A 17,955-nucleotide genomic window follows, 5' to 3' on the forward strand; every position below is an offset into this window, starting at 1 on the left:
TCAAATCAACTTTTCTCCTTTAAAAGAAATGCTACATCAATTCCCAATACATCGTTAGAAAGCTGATTTTCTTCTCTTTTCGAAATATTTTTCTTTTTTAAACGGTTATCAAAAAGTATAAAAAATGAGTAGTTTTATGATTAACTCAAAAGGTTTTAATATTTTGGTCCTTTTTCTTACCTAACATTTCCCAAAACTTGTTTTGTCTTTAAACATAGCTAAGCTAATCATGAAGCAAACATTGTTCATAACGTGCAAGATTGTGACCAAAATCTACGATAGAATTTCGATATCTGCAGAAATAACTAAGATTATTTCCCGAAAAATATAAAATTTTAATACTGCATTTTTTTGCGTGTTCTCTCTAATTCTTTATAAAAAACTGAATCATCATGAACAAAAATAGCCTGAGTGGTTTTTCCTTAATCCCTCAAATATTTTTTGTGAACACAGAACTCAAAAATATTCAGGCGTTTACTAAATAAGTTTATTTTAACAAATATTGTTTCAAAACTACACTATGCATTTTTACGAGTTAATGTTCCAATTTTATTGCCCATGTAAAACCAAAGCTGAGAGAAGTTTATATTGGGTTTTGGATGTATACAACTTATTTCATCTTCAAAAAAGTTTATAAATTGCAAAAATATATTTTTTGCCGCCCCATTATATGGGGCTGCCCCATAGTGCATTTATGAGAAAACAATATTATTTACAAACCACCGCTTAAAGGGTAAAAACGGGGAACAAGTACTAAATTTGGCTGAGAACCGTTGAAGATGCAAATCGATAAGTGGTACAGTTAACGGCACAGTTAACGGCAAAATACACCAAAAAATGCACACAAAAGCGACCGTTTTTCTCCAATAGCACTTTCAAAAGTTTCTCAAAGTTATAACTCTGTTTTGGTTATTTAGATCTGGAATCGTACCATTAAGCGAAAACTGTGATGGAGTGATAAAAAAAAAATAATTATGTTATTTTCTTGCTGATGGTGAACAATCTGCTAAACTTGTCATAACTACCATATAACAAAAAGAATTTGAGTAATTTTGAAGATACAACTCCAGGAAATAAAAAAACATTAACGAAAATTGCATCGATTTAGAAAAACGGTAGTTATAAATGGCGCATATGTTCCTTAAATTTTTTAGACAATATACTTACTCAGTAGATGTTATCTCAAAAACTTACTAAGTAGTATCACTGAAAATTTCATCATTTTTCATCCAGCCGCTCAAAAGTTATCCACAAATGAAAGTGCTGCATTTTTTTTTTCGAATACAGTCCTTAAAGTTTTATGTTGTTCAGATTTCGACTGGTTTTTGTTGATGTGGTATTGACTTACTTTTCTGAAATCGGCACTGCAGTCTATTTAAATTACCAGATTTTTTCTTCTTAACCGACACGTCAAAGGCAGTAAAAGCACAGACTAATAGTAAAAGTTCAATTCATTCAGTAGATAAGCAGCCTGAACGCACTCATTGATTATGTCGTTTCTAAAAGAGATTGCAGCAAATTCTCTTCGAACACTTAATGTATTTATTCATAACTTGAAAACTGGATGTGAGACCATCCTAAATTTCGTGAAGATCTGTTTCTAAACTAAATCTTACAACATTGCTGCATTGCAACAACAATCCAGAACTAATGATCTAAACATCCTCCTATCATTCGCGCCTCAATTATCCGGCAAATGATGCGCATGTTTCGTTTTAACTAATCCTAATCAATGCTATTTACCCACCCGCCATCATTCATTCGCGTTGATGATTCATGTTTATGGCGGCATCGTTACTCCAGTTAACACATTATTTCGAACTAAATATGCACAAGCCAGAAAAAAAAACAAATTCTACGAAAGAAACTGGCAAACAGACAAACAAAACAGGCAGGCTTCCGATTTATCGCGCGCTTCTTCATCATCAGGATCGAAAGAGCTGTGAAGTCAGTTACCGGGTTCGTGTCTTGAACGCTGTTCAAGTCTTTCGTTTTCGCCTCTTCATTTGCCTCGCAGTATGACTTGTCGATTTCCTGGCGTTTGTTTGTAGATTCATCTAAAATAATAAATTTTAAAATTTAAAATTGTTTTTAAGTTCTTTAAATTCTATTGAACAAAACATTTGAACATTAAAGTTACTTAGTTGATGCCTTCGACTCGTTTCATCCATTTTTTTTTTTTTTCATTTTGCTGAATCAATTCACTCCAACGAGTCAATATATGCGAAGAAGCAGTTTACCCTGTTGCTTTGCGTTATTTTTTCCACCGAAGATTTTAACTTCCTTTGCTTGCCTACTCGGCGCACAGCTTAGAAGATACTACGCCTGCAGAAAATTGACTTAAATTGGTTTAATATGTTTACGATACGATCAGTAGCTGGAATTGAAATGGTTGAATGGTCGGCAGCATAATGGAACATTTTAACGGTCGTTAAAAAAGTAATGGCAAAGCAATTGATAGTGGACGTTTCATGTCGGAGCGGCGAAGCCAATAAGCGAGTGGGCAGAGCCAATCAATTAGCCGTGATATCGATATGTGTTTGAACATCTGAGGTGCGCTAACAACTTATCACCGGCGTACTTTCTTGTAATGAGTAACTACAAGTGCTAAATGGGAAATTTCATCTTGACACATTCCTTTTTTTTATTTATATTAACCTGGTGCATGTCAGTTTATTTGTTAAAAAACAATTTTTTTTTATTCGTTTGTAAATTTAATCGTTTTCCAGTTCTTTTGAATAATTTTCCTTATTTCCATAAACTTCTGTTTTGGTTCATTTCAATGAATTTTCACCCATTTTAATCATTTTCACTCATATTTTTTTTTTTAATTGATGTTCATTAATTTTCAATAACTTAATATTAATTGTTATCCATTTTCATTCATTAATAATAATTTCACATTCAATTTCATTCCATTAATTGTCAGATATTTGTTTGGTTATCTAATTTTAATCGCAGCTGGGATATATTTTTATTTAAGTTTAGGGCATATTGGCAAATTCTAATTCTAATTAGAGAGTATTAAGACAGAAATGAAAATTGGTAGGTGAAAAGGTCAAAGCTAGAGCGCTTTCAGCAGAAGAAAGGAATTGTTGGTGAAAATGTGAGCAAAGGGCTTTTATTATCGACAGCTTTAAACTACTTGTGTGAAGGTTCAAGTTAATGTAACAAACAAGTCAAAAATAACATATTGTCTGCCACAGAAGAGCAGCAAATTCTGGACTCCTAACCGTTGGATAAAAATGACACTGACAAGAACAACAGACTGATAAGTGAGTTACACACTACATAATTTATTAATTAACAACGCTTCGAAACAAATTTGTAATTCAATAAAAAATTGATAGTTCTCTTGAAAAAGACCACCTAACCTGGTTGAAACGTCGGGTATTTCTAAACAAAGTTGTTTGATATACTTAAAAGACCGAAAAAGCCAAAAATATTCAATGAACAATATCCGGTCGTAGCATAAAACCAAAATTTAATTTAATTTATACTCATGTTTTCGCTCTCTTTCATCATTCTTTTTATGTCTTTGTTTCATTTTTCTAACAATTATTCTTTTTTTGTGTAATCACTAAAATGATCAGTTTTTGTCATAGTCGTTCTTTCATACCAGGGGTGAGCAACCTTTTGAAGCAACGGGTAACTTTTAATATAAAAATATAAGTAATAATAGTTTGCAGCGCTATTGTTATTTTTCAAAACGAAAAATTTTTGACAAAAAAAACTGAAAAGGATAAATAAAACGAATTTATGTATGTACCTACATGCATAAACATTTTTTTTAAATTTAAGTTCATTAAACCAGCCTAAATCGAATAGGTTCATCAATAAGTCTTCATTAATTTTCAATAATTTCAATGTTTTAATTGATTTGAAATTTTTATCGAATATTCAATTTTTACAAAAAAGAACACATCATTTACTTCCCTTTTATTTATTAAAACGAAAAATTATGAAAGTCTTTCCATGGTTTGTAAAAAGATTTGAATTTTTCTAAGAAACACCCTTTTTTGTTCGAACCGATGCGATGGTATTTTTGTCATCACTACTATTTAAGCTTAACCATAGCGATTTTTTGTGTGCCCATTTTCGAAAATTTTTTTCACAATTTATTTAAATTTTGTCATGTAGTCTAATTACTATAAACGGTGATTTTTTAAATTTGAAGTTCTATATGAAATAAATTCATTGTGATGTTAAACAAGGTTTCAAAATCATGAAAAATCAACAATTTTACATATTTTTAACCAGATTTGTCAATGCTGCGGTCTACATTTTTATTCTAGAAATTTCAGATTTCATAAATTGTATTAATTTTATCTTTCTATGTCTGAATCATGAAAATCTTATGACTTTGGTAATGTGGGTTATTAATTTGGAAGTAAAATGACTCAATTTAATCAATGTTTGGCATGAATGGCCTATGAAATTTTTAAAAATAGCAGCACACATAACACATGACAACAAAATTCACATTTTTTCGAGGTGCAAGGAACCTCAGAACGGATTTTAACTTATTCAGGGGCGCTGAATCCAATTATTCAATTTGTTTCTTGTCAGCTCTAGTTTTCGAGATAAATAAGGAAAAAATGAGTTATTCAAATTGTGTACTTTTTTGACAAGACTGTAAAATACAAATTCTTATTGACTCAATGTTTAACTTTTCCAAAGACCGGGAGTAATTTTGAATTCCTAGAAAGAAGTTATGGAAGTTTTTTTTTGTTAATTTTTCCAAACCTGCAAAAAACGGCAATTTTGACGAAATTTTGAATAAAAAATAAACCTAATTGAATTTTTGATATTTTTAAAACCGTAAATCAAAGCATTTTGCAGTCTTCAACAAAGTTTTTAAATGAATTAAAATCTTTAAAATTGAATGTTCAATAGCTTTTTTTATGATGTTAAATACTTTATTTATTTCTGTCATTAATCAAGAATCATTTGAAGTGATGCCAAAAGTAGTCACACCCTTGAGGAGTGATTTTTTTATTATAAAATGTGTTTTCCTAAAAGTAGACCTGTTACTAAAAACATATTGTAAAAATCAGTTCTGAAATTTCATGCACCATGGAAAAAAGGAATTTTGAAAACCTGTGTAATGAAAAACCGAAGTCTGGTTTTATCAAAAAAGTGATTGAATAAGTCACAGATCCTAAACCTCTCTATCAGAAATATAAATGTACAAATCAAAAATCAAAATGTAGAGGAAGATATTCAGAATAATTTCAGATTTAAAAAATGAAAATCAGAAGTTACATAAAGATAGAAAACAATTTAAGGCAACACATCCGTTTCGATTGTTAAAAAATGCCTAGTAAAGTTTCCGATAGTTCCGACTAGTATGTGGGCCTTCCAATTGGACATCAAAAGATGACAAGGAACCTCGATAAGAGCGACAACTTTCACTTCTTATTCATTGCAATTCCTTCCAATGCTCAAACAAACGATGGAATATTTCAAATGCTTCGAGTTGACACAAAACTTGAAATTGCCTAATATCCATAAAATCAAACGGCCATTCACATGAGACATGGGGACCTTCTTTTCCCTTTTTTTGTACCGTACGATTGTACCGGTAATTAATGGGCATGCTTTTCCGGATTCGGATGCTGACTGGGAAAAACTCGTTCGTTACGATCTGGTGAAAATCTACTATCTACGATCTAAAAGAAGATGGTAAATCTTCCATCAGGAGGGCACCTTCGTTAAGGTATCAGATGTCCATCAGGCGGTGTGATCAGGACTGGTTTTTCTCCCTTAGTTGGATTTTTTTTTCTCAGGAGCAACCTTTCACAGATGGCATCTCGCCATCCTACGGATAGTGTTGCCCTGATTAGGCTTTCCATTGGTGTGTAAAACCCCCATGTTTGGGGAGAGGATGGGCACTTTCGCACCATCTCCATTGATCCTCTAACTAAGCGGCAGCATCACATAAGCCAGCTAAATCGAAAGTTTCCCTTAACAAGCCGAGCTGAATAGTTACGATATGATAACGAAAAGGTTTCGCTTTTCCCTCCGGGTCCGGTTCGAAGAAGGTCTTTCCCGAATTGGAGGTACCAAGGTTTATACCTACGCGGAATAAATGTGTTCGCATAAACACTTAAATCAGCTTAATCTGTCTGTACTTAGACGGTTTGTTTAAGTGGTGATCTTCAAAGTAGCGAAAGTTGACTTGTTCGCTTCAAACGGGATACATTTTGGAGAAGGATCAATTTCGTTGAGAAAAACCAGATAGGTGGTTCACGGTTAAGTGAAAGTCGTCATTGAAGAATTTCCACGACAACGATCGTAAAAATTGATGAAATTCCAGCGTGATGTTTGTTTATTACTGATTTGAAACGCTTAGCACATACTTAATATGTAATCATCATCATCTAACGAGTAAATGTGTATTCTCAGACGGTTGAAACAGATCACCACTTTACAATGAGTCAATTTCAAATTTTTTGGCCAGGAAAATTTCCATAGTCCATTTTATGTATGTTTTATCGTCCTCCTCTTAATTTGTTGACTTTCCAAAAATTAATTTTGCATTGTGCATCGTTGATCGAGGCCATTTATTTTTTGCAAGGGCCAAAAGAATGGTGCTTGGGACTAGCAGATTATTCACAATGCACAAAACTCATGCTCTCCCTTTGAATAAGATCAATAACGGCGCCGGCCACGTCCTAGTAGTCAATGGGGGAAACATGAAGGGATGTTAGTAAGATACTCTTTAGGTTCAAGCAACAACCTTTAGTCCCTAAATGTTTCAAAGACTAGTATTGAAAAAATCAAAAACAAAGGTAGGTCATTATCACCAACTATAGAAACCGTCTGTACATCTGCGAATCTATATTCAAATATCCAAGGAAAGGGTTGTGTTAGTAGGGGATAGGTTCTAGATCAGGATCCATTTTGGTAAATGGTGCGATCATTTCTCCTACACCTTCTATGGTTCTAGATTATTCATAAGGAAACTCCCACTTCTATCAATGAGGCAGTGATGAAAGGCTCTAAAGCTTTCTGAAACACAAAAGTATTGTCATAATGCAATTATAGCGAATAAAGCATATTTTCTGAAAATCTTCAAGCTTACTTATTTTCCTAGTATATTGATGTATTGTCAAAAACGTATGAATGAAATTGATTAAGGTCGTATTTGGAAACTTGTCAATACGATACTAATTTTTGCCTTATATTGATTTCGTTATTACGGAGAAGAGAAAGCTTGAGCTTGCTAATAACATTAACAAAACGACGAAAAAATAATTCGTCTCAAAAGATTCGGTCTAACCCCTGAATGTAACCTTATCAGGAATGACGAAAAATCTTTACCACATCAACATTTGATACATTCAAAGGCTAAATATAAACAATCAAACATGGTAGATATCGACAAAGTTTGCATATTGAAATAGTGCCTAACATTTCCCTTACTATACCTCATTACCTGGTTTATCTTATGAATTCAAATTTAATTACTACTTAACTTTATATTCAACATAATACTTATTGATTGATGCCAAAACGGCCTTTTTGCGTTCTAAATAAAGTTGAAATATGTTTTCTATTGATTATCGGATATCGTCTTTTTTGGTTTATTGAAACTTATAAATATTTCAGAGCTGATAAACGAAAACAGCAAGTACATTCAATACATAAATAATTAAAATGAAAAATAATCTGGTTACTCACTAAATTCAATTGAATTAAAAAAAAACTTGGATTACCCTTTGAGTAAAAATAGTGACGAAAATATATTACATTAAATTTTACAACGAGAGTATAATTAATTTTTTTAGTTTTTCAATAATAATAAATAGAAGAAAGAACATGATTAACGAAAATTTTCTGCTTTTAATATTTTAATGTTTCGAAACTCGTATTTTGACATCTTTCAAAAACGGGTTTGTTTTTTTAATATTATTTGAAAACTATTTACTGATTGTTTGGCATTGGCATTTGGCATCGCAATCGTCCAATACGGAAGTAAGATAGGTTTGGTTACGTTACCAGAATTACATTTATCATTCTGGACTGCTAGATCCGGTAGCATCTACAGTAGGGTGTCCCAAAATTGCATAATTTCTGGGAATGTGGGGGCTCACCCTCCAAATGGTAGATTAGGATGTGGAGAACAAAATCATGTTTAGAGGTTCCGCAAGGGCGATCTTTGAAAAAAGTCGCACTTTCAAAATATTTCATTTTAAATAAATTCTGGGTCCAAAAACTTTTACAAAATTTATATATTTTATATTTTTTTAATTTTTTTTGGATTAAATACTACACGTAAAAAATAAACCAAATTCGTATCAAAATTGAAAATAAGCAAGCTATTTTTAAGAAAAAAAAATTTGTTGGTCCAAAAATTTTGTATTCAACTGACCAAAATGTGTACCTAGCGTAAAATATTTTTGATACCAATGCCATCAAAAGGTGCGGATTTTCGTGCAAAAAAAGACTTGGATGGTTTACAGGAAAACTAAATGCCAAATTTTAGCTGAATCTGACTACGGAAAAGGGTTGCACTGAATTTAAAGTGTAAAAGCGATTCTGAGACATTGTACAAATTGTAGTTTAACACACAATGAGTACATTTTACTCATTGTGTTTTACAGTACAATTTGCGACCAAAATACAATCTTTTAACAGTCATAACTTGTTTGTCTATTCGAGTAGCAGTCTTCAGGTGAAATGTCAGTCATAATTTAAATTTTAATAAAATAAACATAATTAAGCAACCGATTGGTGAAGAAAAAAAATTCGATGAAAAACCAGTTTTTATGCTTATTCAGAACACAATGTCTCAGAATCCCTTTCACACTTGAGATTCAGTGCAACCCTTTTCCGTAGTCAGCTGAAATTTGACATATAGCCTTCTGATGATTCCTGTAAACCATTCAAGTCTTTTTTTTTGCATGAAAATCCGCACCTTTTGATGGCATGGTATCAAAAATATTTTACGCTAGGTACACATTTTGAACAGTTGAATACAAAATTTTTTGACCAAAAAAATTTTTTTTTCTTAAAAATAGCTTGCTTATTTTCAATTTTGATACGAATTTGGTTCATTTTTTATTTTTTACATGTAGTATTTATTCCAAAAAAAAATTTGAAAAAATATAAAATATATAAATTTTGTATAAGTTCTTGGACCAAGAATTTATTTAAAATCAAATATTTTGAAAGGGGACTTTTTTCAAAGATCGCCCTTGCGGAACCTCTAAACATGATTTTTTTTAGTTGGCCACATACAAAATTTTATTCTCCACATCATGGCCGTAGGAACGGGGGGAGAGGGGGGGGGTTTTGGGGGTTAACCCCCCCCCCCCCTCATGAGGGTTCATCAAAAGCACGTGAAGTATTCAACTTTACACTCAAAAAATATAAATTTTTATTCAAATTTCGATGATGGAGTAAGGTTAATCGATAGTAACAATCTTGACTCAAAACTGACTAGAACCTCGAAAACTAATTCCAGGTTCAGAATTCAGCCACATATTTTCAAAATTTTCTCACTTATGGAGTAATTCATTCCTTAATACTAAATTTTATACTGGTTCCTTACTATCAAAATAAAAATTGCATTTGGTTTTCAAATTCCGGATTAGGTATCCAGTTTAGGATTCTTGTTTTTGGTTCGAATCATCATAAAATAAATCTAATAAAAAGCTGTGTTTTAAATCGTGTCGTTTGAATTTGGTTTAACATTTCCTTTAAAATTTGATTCATGATTTTCGAAACTCATACACATTTTTTTTCATTTAGTAAATAATTTTCCAAATGTGAAAATAAATTAGATTTTTTTATGTCATATTCAGATTCTAAGCTCATAAACTTTATTCTTATGCCTCAATTAAAACATAATAAAACATCAAAATAGCGATATAGATTCATCTTCCAAATTTTTATTTTTTATTTAGATTTGCAAGTAGGGTAAGGAATACATTTTTGTATTAAAGAATATTCATTGAAACCCAAAACATTCGAATTTATATTATGAATTCATACATTTCAGAGAACGTATTGAGATTCCGAATTAGATTGACAATTCAAATTTTTAATTCAAGTTCAAAATTCAGATTCAGATTCAGCTCGTAAATAAGTTCCACAATCGAAATCAAATGATCCAGGTGACTATTTCAGTAAGAATTTAAATTGCAAGAGATTGTAGGATGATTATTCTGATTGTTACTTCGATTTTAAAATTTAACCACAGTCAGTTCGTTTGCACAATTCAACTGAAAATGACAAAAATGTTGTAGAATTAAAGTTGATTTTGCAAAAAAAATCCTTCCACAGGAATTGATTTTTAATGAAAATTAATTGATGGTAAAGAAATCAGTCGATTTTTCTTCCTTGATTTTTGTGGAATAGTTCGTGGATTGTTGTCTTATTATTCCGAATACTGGCCGAATGAAGGTTTGAAAATTTGAAAATTGAATGTCCAAATTTTGCCAGGTTTTAAATAAAATAGCCCGGATTTGCCCTACCCGGTTACGTGCGGCAGAACTTTTGGCAATCTTAAGCTAATGATGAATTAAAGTTTATCACCGGTACTTTTTATACGGTTTTTTCTTATTGACTTTTTTCGGTGAGGTTTTAAATTTTACGTAACGTTTCGGGTTACTTTTCTTCACCCATCATCAGACGTCTAAAAATATTTACTTTTATTAAAAACTTTAAACTTTTAAAATTAAATTACATTTATCAAAATTACAATACTTCACATCACTTACAAAAAATAAAGCAGCACAATTTTATTCTGTTCGGCTGCTTGTCGGTTTGTTAACTGTCTCTCCTCTCAGTTTGGCTATGAGACCGTTGTAGGTAGCTAGTTTTCCTACTTCGGTTTGTTGATTCGATGTTCGCTCCTTTCCTCTTACTTGGATGTGTAGGGTTTCGGCAGCTTCTCTGGTTTCCCGAACTCTCAAATTCCGCTCGAGTACTCCTGGTTTCTTGAAGTCGAAACAGTGTTGCGCTTCTATTGCGTGTTGCGCTAATCCCGATTTTGGTTCGTTTTTTGCGATTAATTTTTCATGTTCCTGTAATCTTTTTCCAAGCATTCTACCTGTTTGGCCAATGTACACTAGGTCTTGGCAGTCCTTGAATGGTATGGAATAGACCACATTTCGTTGTTCTTCTTTTGGAATAGGGTCTTTCATTTTAGTGAAAACTTCGTGTTTAATTTTCTCTTTCGGTTTTGTGGCTAGTGTCATATCATGTTTCACTAGTATTTTTTGCAGTTTTTCACTTAAACAGGGTACATATGGTGTTGAAACATATCTCTTAAAACCATTTTCTTTGTTGTTTTGTAATGTGTTGTAGTGTTTATGTACTCTATCTTTGATGATTGATTCAGTAAAATATGTCGGGTAATTGTTTTTCTTTAATATGTTTTTCACTTTTTCAATCTTCTGTGGTCTATTCGTCGCATCTGTTAATTTTATAGCGCGATCGGTTAGAGCAATAACTGTATTACGTTTGTGAGTGTATGGACTTTCTGATTCGAAATCCAAATATCGGCCACAATTTTGTTTTGGAAGCCAAGTTTTTTGTATTTTTTCATTATTTCTTGTTAGTTGCATATCAAGAAATTTTATTTTTCTATCACTTTCCAGTTCGATCGTGAATTTGAGCTTGTTATGGAAATCGTTAAAAGTTTCTTGAATCACTGAAATTTGATCACTCATACCAACGCAAAAACAGTCATCTACATACCTGCGGTAGAATATCATGTCGATCTGTTTCTCCTGAAGTTTTCGTAAGCATTCATTCTCTAGTTTCTCTAGTGTTAGTTCAGAGAGAATTCCAGAGAGAGGTGAGCCCATAGGAACTCCATAGCATTGTTTGTAAACAACCTTGTTGTACACGAAGAAGGTGGATTCCATCACAAGTTTGATCGCGGCAACCAAGCTGTGGCGTTCAATACTTGTGTGCTGTTCGATCTCTCCCCATCGCTCATCTATACATACCAGAACCAGATCTAATGGTACGTTGGTGAAGAGAGACGTCACGTCCAGAGAGAATAATACGGCATTCAAAGGTATCTGAACCGTTGATATTTCTTCGAAACTGTTGCGTACGTGAAAAATTGATTTACCAACGACTTTTCCCAATATTTTAGCTAAAAATTGGGCCAAGCAATACGTCGCGGATCCTATTGTGGAAACAACAGGCCGCAGAGGTCTTTCCGGTTTATGTATTTTTGGCAAACCATATATTCTCGGCAAGTTAGCGCTAGAAACTTTGAGTTTGAAGTGTTGTTTTTCATTTATATGTTTACCAGCGAGCCAAGAATTGGCGAGTATACCTTGTTTTCGTAGGATATTGGGTGTGGGGTCTGACTTCGGATATTCACCTATTTTTTTGTAGGTTGAGTCATCAGTCAGCATCGCAAGCATTTTTTGATGGTATTCGTCACGTTCCATGACAACAGTTTTACTGCCCTTGTTGGCTTTCGTTACCACCAAATTGTTGTTTTCCCGCAAATACTTTTTTTGTCCTCCCAATATCTTAATATTAATAATCCATTCGTGTTGTGTGTGCCTAGGTTGTTTCGTATAGTTGTAGTGGTTGACCATAACATTCGCGACGAAGTTTTCACTAAAATGAAAGACCCTATTCCAAAAGAAGAACAACGAAATGTGGTCTATTCCATACCATTCAAGGACTGCCAAGACCTAGTGTACATTGGCCAAACAGGTAGAATGCTTGGAAAAAGATTACAGGAACATGAAAAATTAATCGCAAAAAACGAACCAAAATCGGGATTAGCGCAACACGCAATAGAAGCGCAACACTGTTTCGACTTCAAGAAACCAGGAGTACTCGAGCGGAATTTGAGAGTTCGGGAAACCAGAGAAGCTGCCGAAACCCTACACATCCAAGTAAGAGGAAAGGAGCGAACATCGAATCAACAAACCGAAGTAGGAAAACTAGCTACCTACAACGGTCTCATAGCCAAACTGAGAGGAGAGACAGTTAACAAACCGACAAGCAGCCGAACAGAATAAAATTGTGCTGCTTTATTTTTTGTAAGTGATGTGAAGTATTGTAATTTTGATAAATGTAATTTAATTTTAAAAGTTTAAAGTTTTTAATTAAAGTAAATATTTTTAGACGTCTGATGATGGGTGAAGAAAAGTAACCCGAAACGTTACGTAAAATTTAAAAAAGTTGTTTCACTCACCGAAAAAAGTCAATAAGAAAAAACCGTATAATCTTAAGCTAAGTTCACTAGATTTTGATGCAAACTTGAGATCAACCATCGATGAAAGTAAGTTTCCTGTTTTGGTGCTAAAAGATTCTTTATACAAATCCTTTTTTTTTTTTTTAACTGATTTATTTGAAACGGCTCATACGATTAGGTTTGAAGGAGCCAAACTCGTTTTCTTTTTACAATCGTTTGCTTAGCTTAGCACATTTTTAGAAGAAAAAAGAAGATAGAAAGGGAAATGTGAAAATAAAAAGGATTATAGACGAAGATCGATAGCTTTTAGAAAAAGGTAGATTTCATACATGTAGTCCAAATCTAGCACAGCTAGTACATCTCTCACTGGAACGTTAGGTGGTTTTCCTCGGGCCCGAAGGGAGTCTATTAAATTCGTTCTGGCGACAAGATGGACCTCACACGACCAAACAATATGCTCGATGTCATGGTAGCCTTTGCCGCAACCACACAAATTGCTGCCAGCAATATCAAAACGATAAAGTACCGCGTCTAAGGAATAATGGTTAGACATGAGACGGGAAAATATACGAATAAAATCCCGACTCAGGTTCAACCTATTAAACCAGGATTTAAGGCTTACCCTTGGGATAATCGAGTGGAGCCACCGACCCAACTCATCCTCGTCCCATTTGCGCTGCCAGTTAACAAGAGAGTTTCTTCGAACCAAATAGTAAAATTCGTTGAAGACGATTTCACGTGGATACGTGTCGCCTTCCATCGCCCCCACCTTAGCCAGAGAGTCTGCCTTCTCATTACCCACTATCGAGCAATGAGAGGGAACCCAAACAAAGGTGATAGTAAAGCGACGTTTTGATAAAGCACTCAAATTATTACGTATCTTCTCGAGGAAGTACGGCGAGTGCTTTGCCGGTTTTATTGAATGTATTGCTTCAACAGAGCTCAGGCTATCCGTAATTTTCTTAGATTTTAGGGTGGCGGGATTCGATCCGAGGATCTCTGGCTTATAAGTCAAAGACGTTCGCCATTAGGCTAAACGACCACCCCATAGATTCTTTATACAAATCCTTATTATCATTTTAAAGATTGTAGGATATATTTAACACGAAAAACTAGTTTTTATTCAACTAGAAAAATGAACTTAAAAATGAATAATGAAATAGTATTAAAACAATAAATATTTTTAATTTTTTCAATTCATGAATTTTTGAGCAAAAATGTCTTAGAAAAAATCGTCACCACCCCCTCCCCCCCCATGATTTAGCTCTTTCTACGGCCCTCCCCATCCTAATCTACCATTTGGAGGGTGAGCCCCCAGATTCCCAGAAATTATGCAATTTTGGGACACTCTAATCTAGTGCTAAATGCACTTTATTCCGATCTACCGTTAAAATTATGAAATTAGCTGAAAAATAAAAATTCAATTGGATACGAACCCTCCTGTACTGCCGATCGACCAATTTAAAAAGTTTGCTTCATGCAACTTTTTCATATAATTTTGAAATTAGACAGTAATTTCCCAACATTCGACTCTAAAATTTCAGAACTCACAAATGTCCTTTAGTTTTAACCCAAATGCACAACAAACACAGGCATTTAAGAAATCTCTGTTTTTTTTTTATTGAACCTACCCAAAGCTAGTTGTGATCTTCTACAGTTTTGATAACAAACTAAGGACCTTTATTCTCATTTTTTTATCTGCTCTTATCTTCAATCTTATTTTGCTCAGCAACAAAACACAAACAAACACATAAACAATTCCCGTCTCAAATAAATATCGAATGATACTGTTAAAAACTTAATTTCAAAAAGATAATTATTAAGTTTGTTTGCACTTATAAAGTGCAGACTTCTTGTCGCATGATATAAAATTATCTAATATTATTTTATTTATTATTGAAACAATTGATAATAACAGAAAAATATTAAAAAATCTAAATTTGTTGCAGTCTGCCACTATACTTTAGATGCATGAGATGAAAAAAATAAATAAATCATATTTGTATAATGTATATTTGTTATGTTTGATTTATGGATTATTATTAATTTAACTCTTTATGCAACTAGTTCGTAAACATATGTTTAGTTTATAAGATTATCTATTCTCTCGTTTGTTCAAAACTCTAGCCACAATAAAACAAATGTTAACTTTTTATACTAGACTTACTAGTGGCACTTTAGTGCTCAACGTTAATCTATTAATCTTGCGATTTATAATGGAGTATCGTTTCACGTTTGTCAATATTTTATAAATAACGTACTAGTTGGTTTTGAGTCATCTTCGGAGTTCGAATTGCTAGAAGCGTCGACATTATTCGAAACGTTTTTCTTGAAACATTTTTTGGTCCACTTACTTTTCATGGGCCATTAGACTGGGTCGATTTGGGGTCATTGAATTTCTCAAACCCGGGGGTACTAAAAAGCTTCGTTTTGGTTCAAAACTCATCCATGTTTTTTTTTGCAGAGTTTTTAAGAACTGGAGAATTAATATAACTTTTGTTTCTTGAACCGAGCATGCTCATGGTTTTGTGCAAATTTATAAATTCTCTTAAGGAAATTTTCCGCTGAGAAAACTTTCTCGTAAACCGTTATTTCTAATCTTATTAGATAAAAAAAAATTATAAGCTGTTTAACAGGAGTATATCTTTTGGCATTGAAATACAATACATTCAATTGACATCACTGCTTGTTGTTCAGCGAAAAATTTCCTTTAGAGAATTTATAAATTGGCAAAAATCATAAGCAAACCATAAACAAAACTGATGTTGATTTTTCAGTACAGTTCAGTATAAAATTTTCCAGTACAAACCTAAACTTTCAAATTTACTCATGTAAATTTTTCTTTAAAAATTCTGCAAAAAATCATGAATAAGTTTTGAACCGAAACGAGGCTTTTTAGACCCCAGGGTTTGAGAAAATCAAAAATGAACTCAAATCGATTCAGTCTACTGCTCATGGTGATGGAGATTAAGCTAAATTTAATTAATTTTCAAAGCTATACTGACTTATCTATTTTCAATCCATCGACCCATCTCCTTCAAATCGCTTTATGCAAAATCATTCAAATTATTCCTCACCTTCGTTCGGCAATACACCCGGAATTATCCAATCGCTTACGGTAACGATATTCCAATGTCACTCAAATGCCAAAAGGCCAGACAGCGTTGCATGTCCCCCGGAAAGGAGAAAACTATGTATTCGAACCTGCAGAAAAACGTTTTTTCCTTTTCGCTTTGCTACAGAAGCCATACTAAGATCGTCTTCCGATCCCCCATACTCTCCAACATTCTTCCCACATACTACCATGGTAAGGCTTCGCTAACTGCTCAATTCGCGACTGGAGCCACCACGAATCATGCCAAAAGGTTATCTACGACAAGCGATCTCCCGTCGGTAGTTTCCTTTTTTTTCCACTCCTGCACGATCCAGACGATGGGAAAAAAGGGAAAACTTGTGAAATGGATAATCGATGTTGACAAGCCCATCGCGTGGTCCAAGCGCTTGGAAAAACGAAGAAATTCATCGGTTCCCTCCTTCCTATCATCCGGGAGGCGAACCTCGTCGTTCGTAGGTATTTAAACAGGAGCTCCGAAGATGAAAGTGAAAAGTGACTCGGCGCGGCACCTTTTCTGGACCCGGGCTTCCAGAGCTATGTTGGTGATTTTCTACGTGCCCTGTAGACAGTCGATGGACTTTTCTTTTCATCTGTCAGCAGAAAGCTTGATGTGAGTTAAACGAGACATAATTTGTGTATTTGTTTGCATTGAAATGTCTCTCGTTGGATGGCAGTAAATGATCAGAAGTTGAATGTAAAATACTTTTTTTTAGTTTATATAGGTAGTTTCGTTTATTCGTAGTCAAACAACGATAGTTAATATTGGGTAAAACCAAATATATAAATGATTGTTTTAGATTCAACGAATATTTATGGAGGAAAAAAATTAGGAAAAATTAAAGAAAAAATTGTTTTTGGATAACCAGCTTTCGTATTTTTGTGAAACTGCCCTTGAAGCTTCTTATATGAAAAGTTTGGAAGACCATTGACAACTGATATTATTTAAGATTTATCGATTCTGTCAGTTTTGCCACTTTTCGTTTCTGAAAATTAGTAGAGTTTTTTAGATCATTACGTAATTACATAAGCCGTTTTCGCTAACATACGGCAAAAAGTCGCTGCATTCCTTCGACTTGACATAACATCAGGTACGTACGGGAAAGATCATATCACAAGTACGAGACGCCAAAAACTCTCCAACGGAGCCCACCTGGGGATTAGAAAATTCCAGTCACGAACCATATCCGATTCAATAGTACCACACTGGAACGAATCATCTCCCCCTCCTACCGATCGGGAAAGAAGCTTAAGAAAGCAAAAAAAACAAACTCACGCGACGGAAAAAAAAACACATTGATTGGGTAATTGCATCACAATGCTTTCGCTTTTCGAATCGATTGATTCCACCTAATATGTACTTCTTCCTGACGATATGAGGAAGCGCATAACTTTTTTCCACCGATTTTTCCCGGCGCGATTTTCTCCGGGAAAAAAATACCTGCTGATATACCTATTGGGATTACGTGGGAGCTTAGAAAGTTCAGAAGATGGGGGATGTCGTGATGTGATCGAAAGAAGAAAAAAAATTAACTCAAATATGTGGGCGAGGAATAGCTTCCGATTCGACATGGGGAGAGAAAACTTGATCATGAAATATGCATTTTATTTATTAAAAAATCAAAGGTTTATTACTTCTGCTTCTTTATCCTGTTCATCA

The 17,955-nt window shown here is 33.6% G+C and overlaps 1 protein-coding gene across 4 annotated transcripts in view; it reads left to right on the plus strand.

Moving 5' to 3' along the window:
- LOC129755278 (uncharacterized) overlaps window positions 1–17,955 on the plus strand; it is an 84,081-nt gene that overhangs the window by 36,690 nt on the left and 29,436 nt on the right. The gene's annotated exons all lie outside the window — the stretch shown is intronic.

This window comes from Uranotaenia lowii, chromosome 3, assembly GCF_029784155.1.
Source record: "Uranotaenia lowii strain MFRU-FL chromosome 3, ASM2978415v1, whole genome shotgun sequence".
NCBI lineage: Eukaryota > Metazoa > Arthropoda > Insecta > Diptera > Culicidae > Uranotaenia > Uranotaenia lowii.